Source organism: Netta rufina, assembly GCF_964035555.1.
Source record: "Netta rufina genome assembly, chromosome: 1".
Lineage (NCBI taxonomy): Eukaryota > Metazoa > Chordata > Aves > Anseriformes > Anatidae > Netta > Netta rufina.
The window spans coordinates 169645891-169659718 of NC_140123.1; the positions used below are offsets into that span (position 1 = coordinate 169645891).

At 46.2% G+C, this 13828-nt stretch overlaps 1 protein-coding gene across 1 annotated transcript in view; it reads right to left on the reverse strand.

Moving 5' to 3' along the window:
• Window positions 1-13198, reverse strand: part of RAP1B (RAP1B, member of RAS oncogene family) — a 31638-nt gene extending 18440 nt beyond the window's left edge. The window contains exon 1 of the mRNA XM_084306253.1: window positions 13061-13198. The gene's annotated coding sequence lies outside the window, so the exon portion shown is untranslated. The remainder of the gene's footprint in view (window positions 1-13060) is intronic.
• Between the last annotated feature and the right edge of the window lie 630 nt (window positions 13199-13828).

Here is a 13828-nt window from a genome sequence, read left to right on the forward strand (position 1 = left end):
ACAGCATGTTAATGTAACTAATGTACCACATTAATACATACATTAATACATTAAAAAGAACAACGTTAATTTTTCTTACTCTTCTCTGCCATCTCTTACGTTGTCAGGGGAAGGGGATTACTCCTAGTCTCAGCCACTTATATTCATATATAGATATAATCCTTTTATTTTTATATTTATACATCCTTATATTCAAAAGGTTTATCACCTCTTGAATATAGCGCAGAGCAGAGATGACATTCTTGTTTTTTGGTCATCCCAGTTTTGAACAGAGTACTAAAAGGTGATAACTAACTCAGAGATGATAACGAACAAAGTACATGGTCGAGAGTAAACAAGGGACTTCTTTAGAGGAGAATTCTTCCCGAAGCAGGACAGCCTGCTTAATTCCACTTCTGACTGGCACGCTTCTTCAAAATCAAAGTAGTTGATACAGCTCTTGCTCCTCTAGTTTATGCAAATGACTGCAACTTCCATCCAGTGAACCACTGCTCGTTCTTCAAAGGGCATCTTTGAACGAACACCATTTGAACAGAAAGAGGAAAGCTTAAGCAAGACAAACCATTGGAAAGAAAGCACGTTAAAAGGTTCACAGCTTTCAAGACCCCTCTACACAGAGCTTGCTTTCCGCTTCTGCCCTGATCAGATAAAGTGTGAAGAAGTGCCTCTTGGACATTTTCTGGAAAGCTTTCTTGAAGCATGTCTCCAGACAAAGGTGAACCAAAGTGATGACCCTAAGGAAGTCAAGGAATAAAAAATGCTCTTCTAGTGATGACTGAAGATGCTGCATGCTTACTGCCTGTACAGCCTTCCTAAAAAGCAACCACACAATGAAAAACTCAGAATTCAGGCAAGTTCAAGTACCATTTCAGGCATCTGAAAGGATTTGGACTCAATATGACAGTTAGGAAGACAAGTTTTTTTTGGGGGGGGTTAGAATTTAGGTTTTTCTTTTTTTTTTTCTTCCAGCTCTTTCAGCCTCAAATTTTGGTTTCTGATTCAACTTTGGTACCTGTCTGAGGAATGGGAAAGCCAATCAATCAATCTTTCCAAGGGATATTAAACCAAATGAAGCTGGAACTAGAACTCACTTCCAGGCCAAAACAGGAACTAAACACATTCAGTCCTTGAAGATATCCCTGAGACTTGCTTATGCAAACTAGTTGTTAGTTGTTCAGGTATGGATTTAAGCAAATAGTCCTTCCCAGAAGCATTATTGTTCTCAGAACTCTGCAGACACCACTCTCATGTTCAGGTCTTGATGTACTGGTTGTATTGTTCAGTGCATTCACTGAAATTTTCATAACTCTTCTGCCTCTGCATATTTACCTCTTCAGAAGAGGTGTTTTATTAGAACCACCTTGGGAACAGTGCTCTCAAGCTCCTCTCAACTCTTTCCATAAGTAAAAAGTTTCCAACATCTGAATGACAGATCAAGCAAATCAACTGACTGGTTTACCTGCTTACCAGTTGAGAAATTCACCATGGAAGAGAAATCCTACTTCTCAGAGAGGGGATGTTAGCCCTGAGATGGAATGACAGGACAGCGGTCAGACATTTCGAAGAACAGCTCTAGCTCATTCACAGGACTAAGTCACTCTGACCAAGGCCAGGGGATTGTTTCATCCAAGGAAAGCTGCTTCCCAGCTCTGGTACTGGCCAAATCTAAATCTTGCTAATTGCCTGGGCTGTTCAGATTCCTCTAAGTTTTGAGTCTCTTGGTTTAGAGCCCCTTCTTTATTGGAACAAGTGGTTAGGGAGAACATGGGCTGTTCCTACCATTCCTCAAATATTTACACGAGGAGAAGTCCTAAATTCTTAGCTCTAAACACCAAAACAAGGAGGGTTTTCTCAGTCCATTCACTTCCACAAGCTTTTAGATGTTTTAGGAATTAAAGCAACTCACATAAACCTTGCTCAGTAGGGTGATCTCTCTTACAAGAGTCGAGTTAAAATACTCCAGAGTTGACTTTATCACACTTATCTACAGAAAACATTATTCCGAAATCAATTCGAGACAAGATGCAATGAAAAGATGATAGGGTCTAATTGAAGATGTTTATACTCAAGCCTCTGGGAAGAATAGCTAATCCATTACTAATGCAGACTTTCTGGAAGCAAATCAGCTGTTCAGTAAACAACGCCAGAACTTCTTGTTTCTACTTTTTACCTGATTTTGACACCTTTTTGTCAAGACAAGAAGCTATTTCTGAAAGAAAGTGATTTGTCAGTTAGCTAGCGAGTTCTTCTGGGCCCTAATGCAGCAGTTTTTCTTGGACAAAAAGATTTCTTCCATTATCTTCAAATATTTTAACTGATGCCAGAGTATCTTTGAAAACTTGCCTGGATGATTAAACTTATCCAGTGACAGGATACGTCATACTAACCACCTGAGAAAGAGGCAGAAGCACAAAAACAAGTTACTGCAGCACAAGCAGGGCACGAAGGTTTAAGTAACTACTCGAACATCCCATGGGGATGCTCATCCTACAGAGATAACCAAGTTTTCTTCCCACCATTGCAGAGAACTCCATGGAAGTCATAGCAAGGTAGAAGTTCTGCGAAGGATCTAGCACACTAAACGTCACATGCAAGCTTACCTCTGGGTAGTTCCGGGGTCTATAATTAGTGTAACTGAGTAATTTCTCCTCCTCCCAAAGTCAAAGTTACCTCCCAGCTAGATCTTAAATCTGAACACACACCTGATGCATGTTCTAAGGCTGAAAACCGCATACTTGAAGCCACAGACATCTCAGGATGAGGTTCCAAGCATGAGACTAATGCGCATGCACAATGTGCAGCAGCTTCATACCAAGAGTAAAAAGCCAGCTTGTTTCAAAACAAGTGATGCCGTGAACACTCTTAAGCTACTAAAAATAATGCAATGCTCCAATACTGAGCTGAAGTTTCAGTTTTACGCAAAAACTCTACTATGCCAGTTCAGGTTTTATAAGAGACGCTAAATTAAGTTGTATTAAGCCTATTTAAGCCTCAGTTGGACTTTGTAACTTCTATCAGTTCTGTTTTGGTAACTGTTTGCCATGGCACCCTTTTTTTCCAGTCTGAGTAAAGCAGCCACCATCCCCCAGAGAAGTTGTTTGTGCGTGCTCTACCAGCCTGACTTCCAGCTAAAACGATGATCTCAGAATTTCTGAAGAAACCGACTTGCAAATGGTTTTGATGCTTGCAAAGAAAAATCCAGGCAGACAGTGAGCAGAAAGACCACTCAGATTTTTAAAAATACTACAAACATATTAAATTCAGAGAAAGCATAATTATCACATTACAATATCTTGCCAGCCTAAGTATTCAACTATGCAGCAAATTTTGAGAACTGACGGCAATTTACAGCTGTAAGCTTGTCTCTGCTGTCATTAGAGTAGGACCAGTATTTAGCTCTAGAACTTATTAATTAATAGACTGCCTGAACTTATTAATTAATGGACACGGAGAACCTGCCAGGTTTGACCTGATGCACCTCCCAGTGTCTCCTCCTGATTAACAGCGGATTTGATCATTTGCTTCTCCTCATAACCATTCTAGTAAATTTTACCTTTCAAGTTACAGATAGAGATAAAAATAGCAGGACTACAAGCAAGGCGCCCAAGTTTTCAGAGTCAAGATACTCCCCTTGTAAAAACACACTTCTGCAGTTTGAAAGTTACGTCAAAAATTAAGCTTTCTGGTCGGTTTAAGGCACTCCTCTTAGGAAAAGAGGCAGCTTTACTCCTGCCACAGAAACAAGACCTACCCTCGAACTCCAGGCGCTATCTGCGTAACATCTGCCAACCTTAGCTCTCCTCTGCTTGTGCCGCTGGCTGCTGAACCCATCCAGCCTCGTGTCAGCTTTCCACCTTCAAATGTACGTCGATGCCGAGTCCAGCTGCAATTCCAGGATGTCCTGAATCTTTGTCCCTCCTGCCAGTTTGTCTCTATAATCCACGCATCGTGTACAGGCCTGGCAACACCAGAGCTTGCGTTCTTCCATGCCTACTTGCACCGTCTTCAATATTAAAAGTTAGATTTCAGTCCTATGCGTTGACATTACTTACACCTCCTCAAGGCACAGACATTTCCCTCATCACTACATCCCTTTTTGTTACTGGCCACTGAAGACTGGCTGGTGGAGCTCCTTGGCATGCAGCTCTTCAACCACCACCTGAAAATTTCCTATTTCCAGTTAGAAGCTAACAACATCATGAGATACAGAAAAAAAATCATCTTCCGAAGTGCAACTTATGCCAAAGTATCCTTCTGTAGTATGATTTACAGTCCCTCCGTTACAACTCAGGCTAGTAGCCCGAGATCTGTCTTAGCAATTCTCATGTGCCATTCTAATTAAGATTAGAAGTTTTATCTGTTGGAAGGACACTGATCCTATGCAAATTGAGAACAGTAGGTACTAGCAATCATTACGGCAACAAAATTAGCTCTTCTATGATAAATGAACCAGAACAGAAAAGTCACATAATTGTAACTCGGGTCTGTTTTGAGCTCTCAATCAACGCTTCCTTAATAGAAGCAGTTATTTGAATGTGAGCAAACATGACTTGAGTTATACATAATTCCATAAACAGTTCCTTTTTCAAACCTTAAGATTTCTGTCATGAGGTTAAGTTAGGCAGAAAAAAAAAAAGCACACACAAACCACCAGCAACAACTACCATCTCCTGCCACACGATTATTCTACTTCTGCAATAATGGAGGCGTGACTTAATCGCTTCTTTTTGTGTTTATTAGCTGAATCCACTGATGAAGGTGAGTTTTGTGTGAGATATGAAACACTTCATGGAAAATTTCTTTCCTGTGAGGGTGGCCAAACCCTGGAACAGGCTTCCTAGCGGGGTGGTTGATGCCCCGTGCCTGCCAGTGTTCGAGGGGCATTTGGACAGTGCCCCCAGTAATGTGCTTTGACTTACAGCTAGCCCTGAGGAGGTCAGGCAGTTGGGCTGGATGATCTCTGGTGGTTCCTTCCAACTCAGCTCTTCTGTCCTAGAGCATCCTGCTCTGCTTCTGGCAGCAAGGCAGAACACCATGAACCAGGGATGGCAGCTCCTCAGGCAGCGTGCGACTCCCAGACACACCTCAACTAGAAGACGACAGCTGCAGAAGTTAACCCCAAGCCCAAAGCCCTGCACAGAGGCACAGACAACCTGTTTGTCGTAGAGGCAACTGCTAAGTTGTTGCAGCTTCACAGCAGAGTGCTTAAAAAACACTAAAATAAATGCTAGCTTATCTTCGCATGCCAAGCTGCGATCTGCAGTAGTTCCTCTGCTTTGTGAGCCGCTGATGCATCTCAGACAGCTTCCCCCCCCCAAAAAAAATCTTATTAAATGGGTCAGAAATTTCCGAGAAGGAAAAATCTGACAGTTGCAAGCAGGAGCCCAAAGAGAAGCAATTCACGTTTGTAAGCCTAAGCTCACACACACCACGACACCCACACACAGAGCTAAGTAATTTTAACCAAATGAATTTGAATCACACTCAGCCCCACGCCGCTATTACACGGACTGGATCTTAAGTTACCAAATTAGTATGGGTTAAACTTGATTAAACAAGTCTCCACAAGAGTCTATTTCAATCTTCTTAAGACCAGCCTCGTTCTTGTTCAGACCACGCTTTTTGGTTCCTCTACATCTTCAAAGCTTGTCACTTACTGGAGAAACCTGTACTTCCTTCAGATTTGCTTTGCTGTTAACTTAAATCAAACGTGTACTTTCACAGGGCAGCAGAGGCTGTCCAAACCAAAATTTAAAGTCAGCTCCAGAGGTTTGGACAGGAAGACCTTTCTATGTACAGAGCAGCATGCCTGGTCATCTAAGAGTCATCTATTATTCAGACAATCACTGCACTATTTCAACAGGTATTACCACCACATCCTAAACGTTTTCCTGGACGAGTTTTACCTCCAGGAAACCAACGATGTGCATCTCTAAACAATCTGTATTTTGGGCAAAGCCTCGGTGGAAGAGCAACTTTTCAGTCCACCCCTCGTTCCAGTGAAACAAGTTTATCCTTCACAAAACCGCTCTTATTTCCACATCACTCAGGGAGTTCCCGGTACAGCCAGTGCATCCTCTTTTTGGGTTTTTGGCGTGTGGCTTCAACCGCCTGTAGATAAGGCTGTGAATGGTTCCTTACCTTCACGTCTACTGCCACAGCAGGTTCAGCATTCAACTTCCAAAAGAAGGTTTTGTCTTTCCTTTATGAAACGTCCAGCACAGAATTTCATTTTTAAAAAGCGCTCTGCATGCAGTTAACTAAGGAAGAATTACAGGATTTGAGACTACAAAGATTTTCAACTCGAGAAATTTGAAAGAAAATAGATATTCACAAACTGCATCTTAAGATCTTGCCTCTAGTTAGGAGCAGGATGTACTTCCAGTGAGCAAAGCTACATTTTTTGGCTGCTGTAGTTAAGTGAGTCCAAACTAACGTGCATGTAATGTTGCTTCTTCGTTAACATGCTGGCTGGGCAGGACCCAGATTCCTAGCAGAAAAGGAAAAGGCAGCTTCAGGACTTCTTGTATCTTTGTTTGTCAAGAAACAAACTGTACAACCTACTTGTTCTTTTCATTGATGGCTTCACACGTAGAACTCCATTTCCTCCCTCTAATTCCTGCTCACACAGACACAGCGTTTCTCTTCTGAGATTCTTTTAGGAATTTGATGAAAAGCAACACAGATCAGAAAGATGCCAAACACTCGCACATACAGTGGCCTAAAGCACTTTATTATAAAACTGCGCTTTCAGCTACTCTGTTTTTGCAAAACTTCAGCCACCACACTTTGGTTTTCTATGCAAGATCTCTGGCTGAACCTCAATATAGCTCAGGGCGTTTCCTGAAATAAAAGGTTGAGGGAGATGAGAAAAGGAAAGAGCATCATAAAAAAAAATAAAAAAAAGAAAGCAATGGGCACACTCAAACATAAAGTAAGGTGAAAAGGTAACAAACTAAAAGAGCACACAAGGAGCAAATGATTGTTATTCAGAAATGCTTGTTTCTCTCCAGTGTTCAGATATAAAAAGCAAGCATAAAAGTCTGCACCAGAAGTAAGAGCATGTGAAAATCAAGCATCCAGTTAGAAGGAAAGTTATGAGCACCTGGATTTATTGTGGGATCGCAAGCTTCCCCCTGCTGGTCTCCAAACTTATTCAAAGCCCAGAATGATGTATAATCAAGTAACAGGATGCCTCTTGTCTCTTCAGCGAGATATCTCCTAATCTGCTGCATAAATCAGATGAGATTTATGAGAAAGACGGAAGAGCGATTCTCTAGCATGACAGTCAGCTATTTTTGCCTTTCCAGTGTTCCTGCTCGATGCCACAGGACTACTACACAGCCTCCTATGCTCCACCAAGAGCTAAGATGACAATTTGGCACCAATTTCTAGAAGCACGGCATATTCTCAATTAACTAGTGTCAGCAAGACATTGGGTTTTAGCAAAGCATTTCACAGCACGTTAAGAACACAAGTCCAGGGCAACTCGACTTGTGTGCTTCTATTCAGGGAGTACTGATGATGTTAAATGACTTCAGAAATTCATCTGTGGACTGGTAATGGCATGGGCAGTAACTCTGAGGATGAATTTGTACTCGCAAAGAACTCACGTTTCTGATGCTGCTCATGGTGGAATCCGTGAAAACACCCAGCACTTCCCATACGCTTGGGCAACGTAACAGCATGCATAAATAACAGCACAACGTGGTCAAGAACACCACGATCACCGTCAATTCTCCATTTAAAACAAGTCAGGAGGGTGACAGAAAGCCAGCCTGATATACCCTTACACATACACACTAACTGTGTAACTGCAGGAGCACAAGGATCGAGGTTTTGCAGCCTGTAAATCCTCCAACAATGCTGTCTGCAACAACCACTGAGAAACTAGGCAGGGTATGTTTTATGGGTCATCTTTTTTAAGGACATCCAGCTTTTGGAACATTATCTTGTAAGCAGTTTCATAATGAAAGATGAGAGGAGGGTTACCGACTGTGTCTTACAATGTCTTAGCGATTCACCTTACCTACTTAAGGCCTGCAAGATTAATAAGCAAGAAGTTCCTGCCCTTGCACTTGACCACACAAGCTGGACACACAAGCACACAGCTCAGTCCCAAGTGTAAACATCACCTTATAAACAAATAAATCCAGTCCTAAATACTATGTCGTGGAGAAAGGTTCTTAAACAACTTCCATTTAACAGATTACTTCTCTGCTACAGTCCAGTTTGCTCCCCTCCACATTTAGAAAAAACAAACAAGATGTGCTTCAGCTTTCCACTCCTCTTCCAGAGAATCACTTTTGGGGAAGTATCAGACCAGGTGTTACAGAAGTTTAACTGCAAACAAGAACTGTGCAACTTGGCTATCAGTTTCATCCAGTCCAAAGGGTTTTCAGCATATTAACTTCATCTTAAATAAAAATCTGACTGCATGTGAAGCTAAGTTTTTAAAAAAGGAAGTAGCTGCTGTGGCCTGGCCCTACATCCCTTGAACACACTTTGATTTCGGTAATGCTGACGGAAGTCCCACAGCTAGCATCGTTCAGGTCCTCCTCCTGCTTCCTCTTCCTCCCCTCTCAAGCTCCACACAGGTAACTCACAGGTGTCTGCAGCTCGTCTTTAAGATGCGGTGGTTCCCTTTTTGCTTCTTCTCGATACATGAAGAATGCCTTAAAGAGTTTCCCTTCACTGAAGACATGAAAAAAAAGAAATCAAGATGCAACTGACTAGGTTGCAGAAGCAGACTGCGTGGGGAAAAAATATGAGAAGACTCCAAAAGCTACGATAATTAACACAGAGCGACAAAAAGGAACACTTGCAGGGACTGTTTGTATTTGGGAGTTATTTTGGATTAACTGAAGAGGAGGCTGGCCAACACGTGTGATTTGGGCAGCAGACAGCAAATTCATTTCAGAAACAGCTTTGACCAACTCATTTCATGAAGTTATGAAGTAGGCCGTGGTAAAGAAAATAACGTTGCTGAATTGAATCTTTACCTTTTACTTAACAAAACCAAGACTAATAAAACCTCATAGTTAAAGCAAGTAAGGTTAACAGTTAACATTTGCACCAACATCAATACATTTTGATGCAAAGAACACATTTTCTTCAGAGCTTCTCTGAGGAAAGCCAGGAATTACAGTTACAGATGCTTGCTTTAAGGCTTGTCTTCAGTTAAGGAAAATAAACTGTTCTCCTGTTCCACTTCTTCAACCCTGTCCAGAAATTTAATGATACAAAATTTCTCATGGCCCTAAGATTGGGGTTACATGGAGAATTATTTCGTGAATTAGGAACACCGCCACCCGGTATCCTTTTTGCAGAAGAACTGGTCAAATAATTAGGATTTCGACCACCTTCCTGTGCTGTAACAGCTGCAGGAACGATAGGTTGATCCGAGCAGCCAGGGGTTCCCTGAAGAGGAGCTCAGGCTGGGGGGAAACACGAGATGCTGCGGCTGTGCCGCAGGACGCACGCACTCGGCCACGGGAAGGGCCAGGCAGGCTCCCCCACTTCTGCACTCTGGTCTGGCCTTCCTCCCTTGGCCGAGGCCGAGCTAACCACGCTGACTGTAATTGGCAGTCTCCTCTCAGAGTTGCAGAGCAGGGATTTACTTCAAACAGCAGCAGCTCCTCAGATTAATAACTAGAAAGCTGAGCGGGACAATGCGCTCGGTGCTGCCAAACGCCTCCTCGCCTGCCTGCTTCAGCTCTGAGCAGCCCCTTCAGCTTTGCTTCCCTGTGGGGTCGTGCAGAGCCTTCACCCCTCTGCCCCACTGATGGACTGTGCTGGGAAAAACCCTGCCTGTGAGCAGAGAGCATCCTGAAGAGCTAGAGGGCCCGCGACTCATTGTGTATTTATTTCGAAAGTCACTCAGGAGGCAGATTGCCAAGCCCGTGCGTCCAGCCTTCCTCCCTCCCCTTGTCGCTAAAAGCCCACGGAGATAGTTGGGAGTTTGCTGCACAGAGATGTGCAGACAGTTTAAAAAAAATAAAAATAAATAGGAGGCCTTTTTAGCTGCCCAGTGTTTTGTTGGGCATCCTAAAGCACGGGAGACAAGGGCTGCAAGCCAGAACTCACCGCCACTTCCGAAGGTAGCCTGGCTGAGTTGCGCTATCAAGAAACGATCTGCACCACCAGACGAGGTCTCCGGCTGTCTCCAAACACTGCTTGCCTACTACAAGCAAAGCGTCACCGCCTCGTAATCAACTCACTTCCACTCTGCCTATCCCACTCAGCTCTCTCATGCTTGACAGGCCCCGAGACGGAAGCGATACACGAGATGTTTCCAGTGAGATGCTCCAGCTCTCCTGCAGTCGGCTGCTGAACAACTTTGAGAAGTGTCAAGCAATAAGCAGGTCCCCTGTTAAATGCCTTCAGACAACCAAAAAAACACCTTCCTCTTCCCTGCTTTGTGCGAGAAGAATACAACCTGACTATCTCAACCATATGTGTGCAGGAAAACAAAGTCTGCCTTCAAAAAGGAAGGTGTAGTTACTGCAGTCACTCCCTCCGTCTCTCCAAAGGAGGAGGCTGTCTAAAATATCCCTCTACCTGACCTAGATGCGACAGAACTCAGCAGAAGCCTGCCCCAGCTCAGCAGGGACTCAATAGGCTGACATTACACAGAGTACTTCAGTCTGCTCCTGTGTTTGTTCTGAGACAGAAGAGTGGCACTGCTTGCAACCACAAGCTAAATATAAGCTTCTGTTGCATAGGGCATACTTAGCCATCTATTTACTAAGAGTAATTCTGATTAAAACTCACAATAGCTTGGGAGAAATTGCAGAGCGTGCCCCGGAGAATTACAGAGCGCTCTCAGAAGTCAGCCAGGTATCTGAAAGTCATCTCAGCGTTGCCGGCCAAGGACCCAGCTATTGTCTCACCACCCACCCAAGGATAACAGCGCGCCCATTTTTAATCCCTACCCCTCGGAGCACCTCTCCAGCTCGGAGCAGGCAGCATGACACTACGGATGCCAGGACCGGCACTACAGCAGCACACACCGAGTACTCGAGTCCTTCTGTGACTCCTGCACTTCTCATATTCCAGACGATAGGTGGACACCTATTTATTTCAGTTCCCGTGCTTACTAAGTGCTAGATCACAAGCTAAGTCATCTTCAGCACGCTTCCTTCCTCAGCCATACAGTAATTTCTTTCTGCTTTTGTAGGCTCTCACCTAGATTCCCATCTGTTTGCTTCTGCTCCAGAAAGGCTCTCAAATTAAAGACAGTCAGCTTTGCCCTGCAAAACTGGCACAGCACAAAGAAAACTGTCATGGCTCGCTTCAGATTTATTTTTGATGACCTGTCCTGCAGCAGAGCTGGAGAACAGAACAGCAAAATTTTAATTGCACTCAGAAAACTTATCTGGTGCATGCATACAGTAATCGAAGCAGGACCTCCAGTTACAAACAGTACAAAAGGCTATTTTTTTTTTTTTTTCATATGACTTCTGTTTTTATGCTTATAGTCTCTCAGCTCTGTTTTGCGCTTTAATTCACCCCCAGGCAGCCAGGTGCCAAGTATGATCAGCTTTGCTAAAAAAATAAGGAAAAAAAAGAAAAGGATGCATGACATTTATAGCATATGGAGCAACTCAAACCTCAGCTATTTAGCTGCATAAAGCCTTACCCTCCAGTTGCAAGCTAAACTTCAAGTAGTCCATACAAGTGCATGAAACGACCCTGAAAACAGGCAGGCACCGAGGATCAGAACAGTGCACATGGTTATTCGGAAAGTTTATCTGCAAAGCCTTTGGTGCAAACGACCAAGGCAACCTTCACTATTCCCTCGGCTCATTTTTCGCTAGAATGAAGTCTCCGGGATGGACTTGGAACAAGAGTTTTTTAAAAAAGGAATGGATGAAGAAAGTGAAAACGCTTGGCTGTGCTAAACATTAAGCTCTGTTTTCCCAAAGCTGGAGATTTTAGCACTGAATTAAGCCACCCCAAAACAGAGAGTTGGGTTCGTTTTTCCAAGTTTTTTCCAACCTCTTTCCGAAGGGGAATGCGTTTATCCGAGTGGCGACTATATAAGACAACGTGATTGCTTCTTTATCTCTTAATTACAATCTATGGGAACAAGAAGAGCGTTTTACGGCTTCTTTTTCTGCAACACGCAGTTTACCATGAAAGAGTCCCTAGAAAACTCTTTGTCATTCCCTGTCTGCGCACCTCAATTTGGGATAAAACATGACTGTTAGATGGTGGAAACAGCAACTTATACCGCTCAAAGCACCCAAAGGCAGGAGGGCACACACAAACCACGCGATTTTCGAGCAGAAACACCTCAGGAACACCCCCTGTGCCGGCCCGTCCCCACCTCACGCCGTGGGGGGACTTCTCCTTCCCCCCCCCCTTTTTGTCACCCTCGCTCTGCCCCTTCAGCAACTTCGCCCAGCTGCTCCCACCTCCGCGCTGGGCCGGGAGGGGCCGGCATTGTGTCGCTGTGAGGGGAGGGGTGTGTGTGGGGGGGTATTTTCTTTTGTATTTTTTTAAATTTGGGGGTAAAAACAACAAAACCGGAGGGGAACAGCCCCTTCCACTCGCTGCCACAGCGCAGCCGGGCCCGGCCGCGTCCCTTCCGGCCTCGGCCCCGCCGCCACCGCCGGGGGCTGAGCAGCGGCGAGCGGGGCCCGGCCCCGGTTCCCCCCCCCCCCCTTCTTCCTCCTCCTCCTCCTCCTCCCGGAGCCCCGGGCGGGCGGAAGCGGCGCCGGACGAGGTGGGGCCGGGCTCGGACTTCCCGCAGCCGGCACCGCCACCACCGGGGCTGCGGCTGCGGCTGGGGCTGGGGCCCGGCCCTCCCCTCCCTCCCCTCGCCGCAACTTTCCGCCCCCGCTGCAACTTCGGCCGCGGGCAGCAGCAGCAGCAGCGGCGGCTGCGGGGCGAGGGCTGGGCACGGCCCCATCACCCTCCGCCCCCCCCCATTCCCCTGCTCCCCCCCAACTCAGCGCCCCGCAGCCTCGAGGCATCGGCGGCGGCTCCGCCATGTTCCTGCCGCTGCCCCCATCTCCCCTCCCCTCCCGTCTCTCCCCGCCGCCGCCGTCCTTACCCCGCCGGCCGAGCTCCCGCTGAGCTCCCGAGCTCCGCTCCGCCGCCGCCTCTGGGCTGCCTGTGCCGGGGCGCGGCTTGGGGCCGTCGCCGTGACGCCGCACGGCCAGCCTCGCTCTGGCGGCGGGGCGGGGACGGGAAGGGAAGGGAAGGGAAGGGACGGGAAGGGAAGGAGGGAGGGGAGGGGAAGGGAAGGGAAGGGCTGACCCTGCCTCCGCGCAGGCGCCCGGCCCCCTTCCCTTCACCCCCGGCCCCTTCCCTTCGCCCCCTTCCCCTTCCCTTCACCGCCTTCCCCTCAGCGCTGCCCGCCCTGAGGGGACGCAGCCCCCCCGGGTCTGTCCCGGCTTCACGGGGTCGTGGGCTCGTCCCCCCCCTCTCTCCGTGTAATGGTGGCCGCGGGTCAGCGCTGAGGAGAAATGGCAGGAATTGGGGCTCTTCCACCCTTCGGAGGATCTGTGGATGGAGGGTGTATCAAAACCGTGGTGTGTCACTGCCTTTACGCAGCTCCTTTCGCCTCTGGATGCCAGCTGGCGGCTGTTAGCCCTGCGCTACAAAGCAGGGTGCCCCTGACCTGCAATTAAATTCCTCATCCCTTCATCTCCCCATTAAACATCATTGCCTCCCCGCCACGCTTCTCCCTCATTTCCACACCAACATCACCCCCCCCCCCATCCCCATCCCCTCCCACCCATCGCTAATATTTTCCAGTCACAAATACTTCCGCTGATAAACGTTAAAAATAATCATTTATGATTCTGGGAGGGAAGAA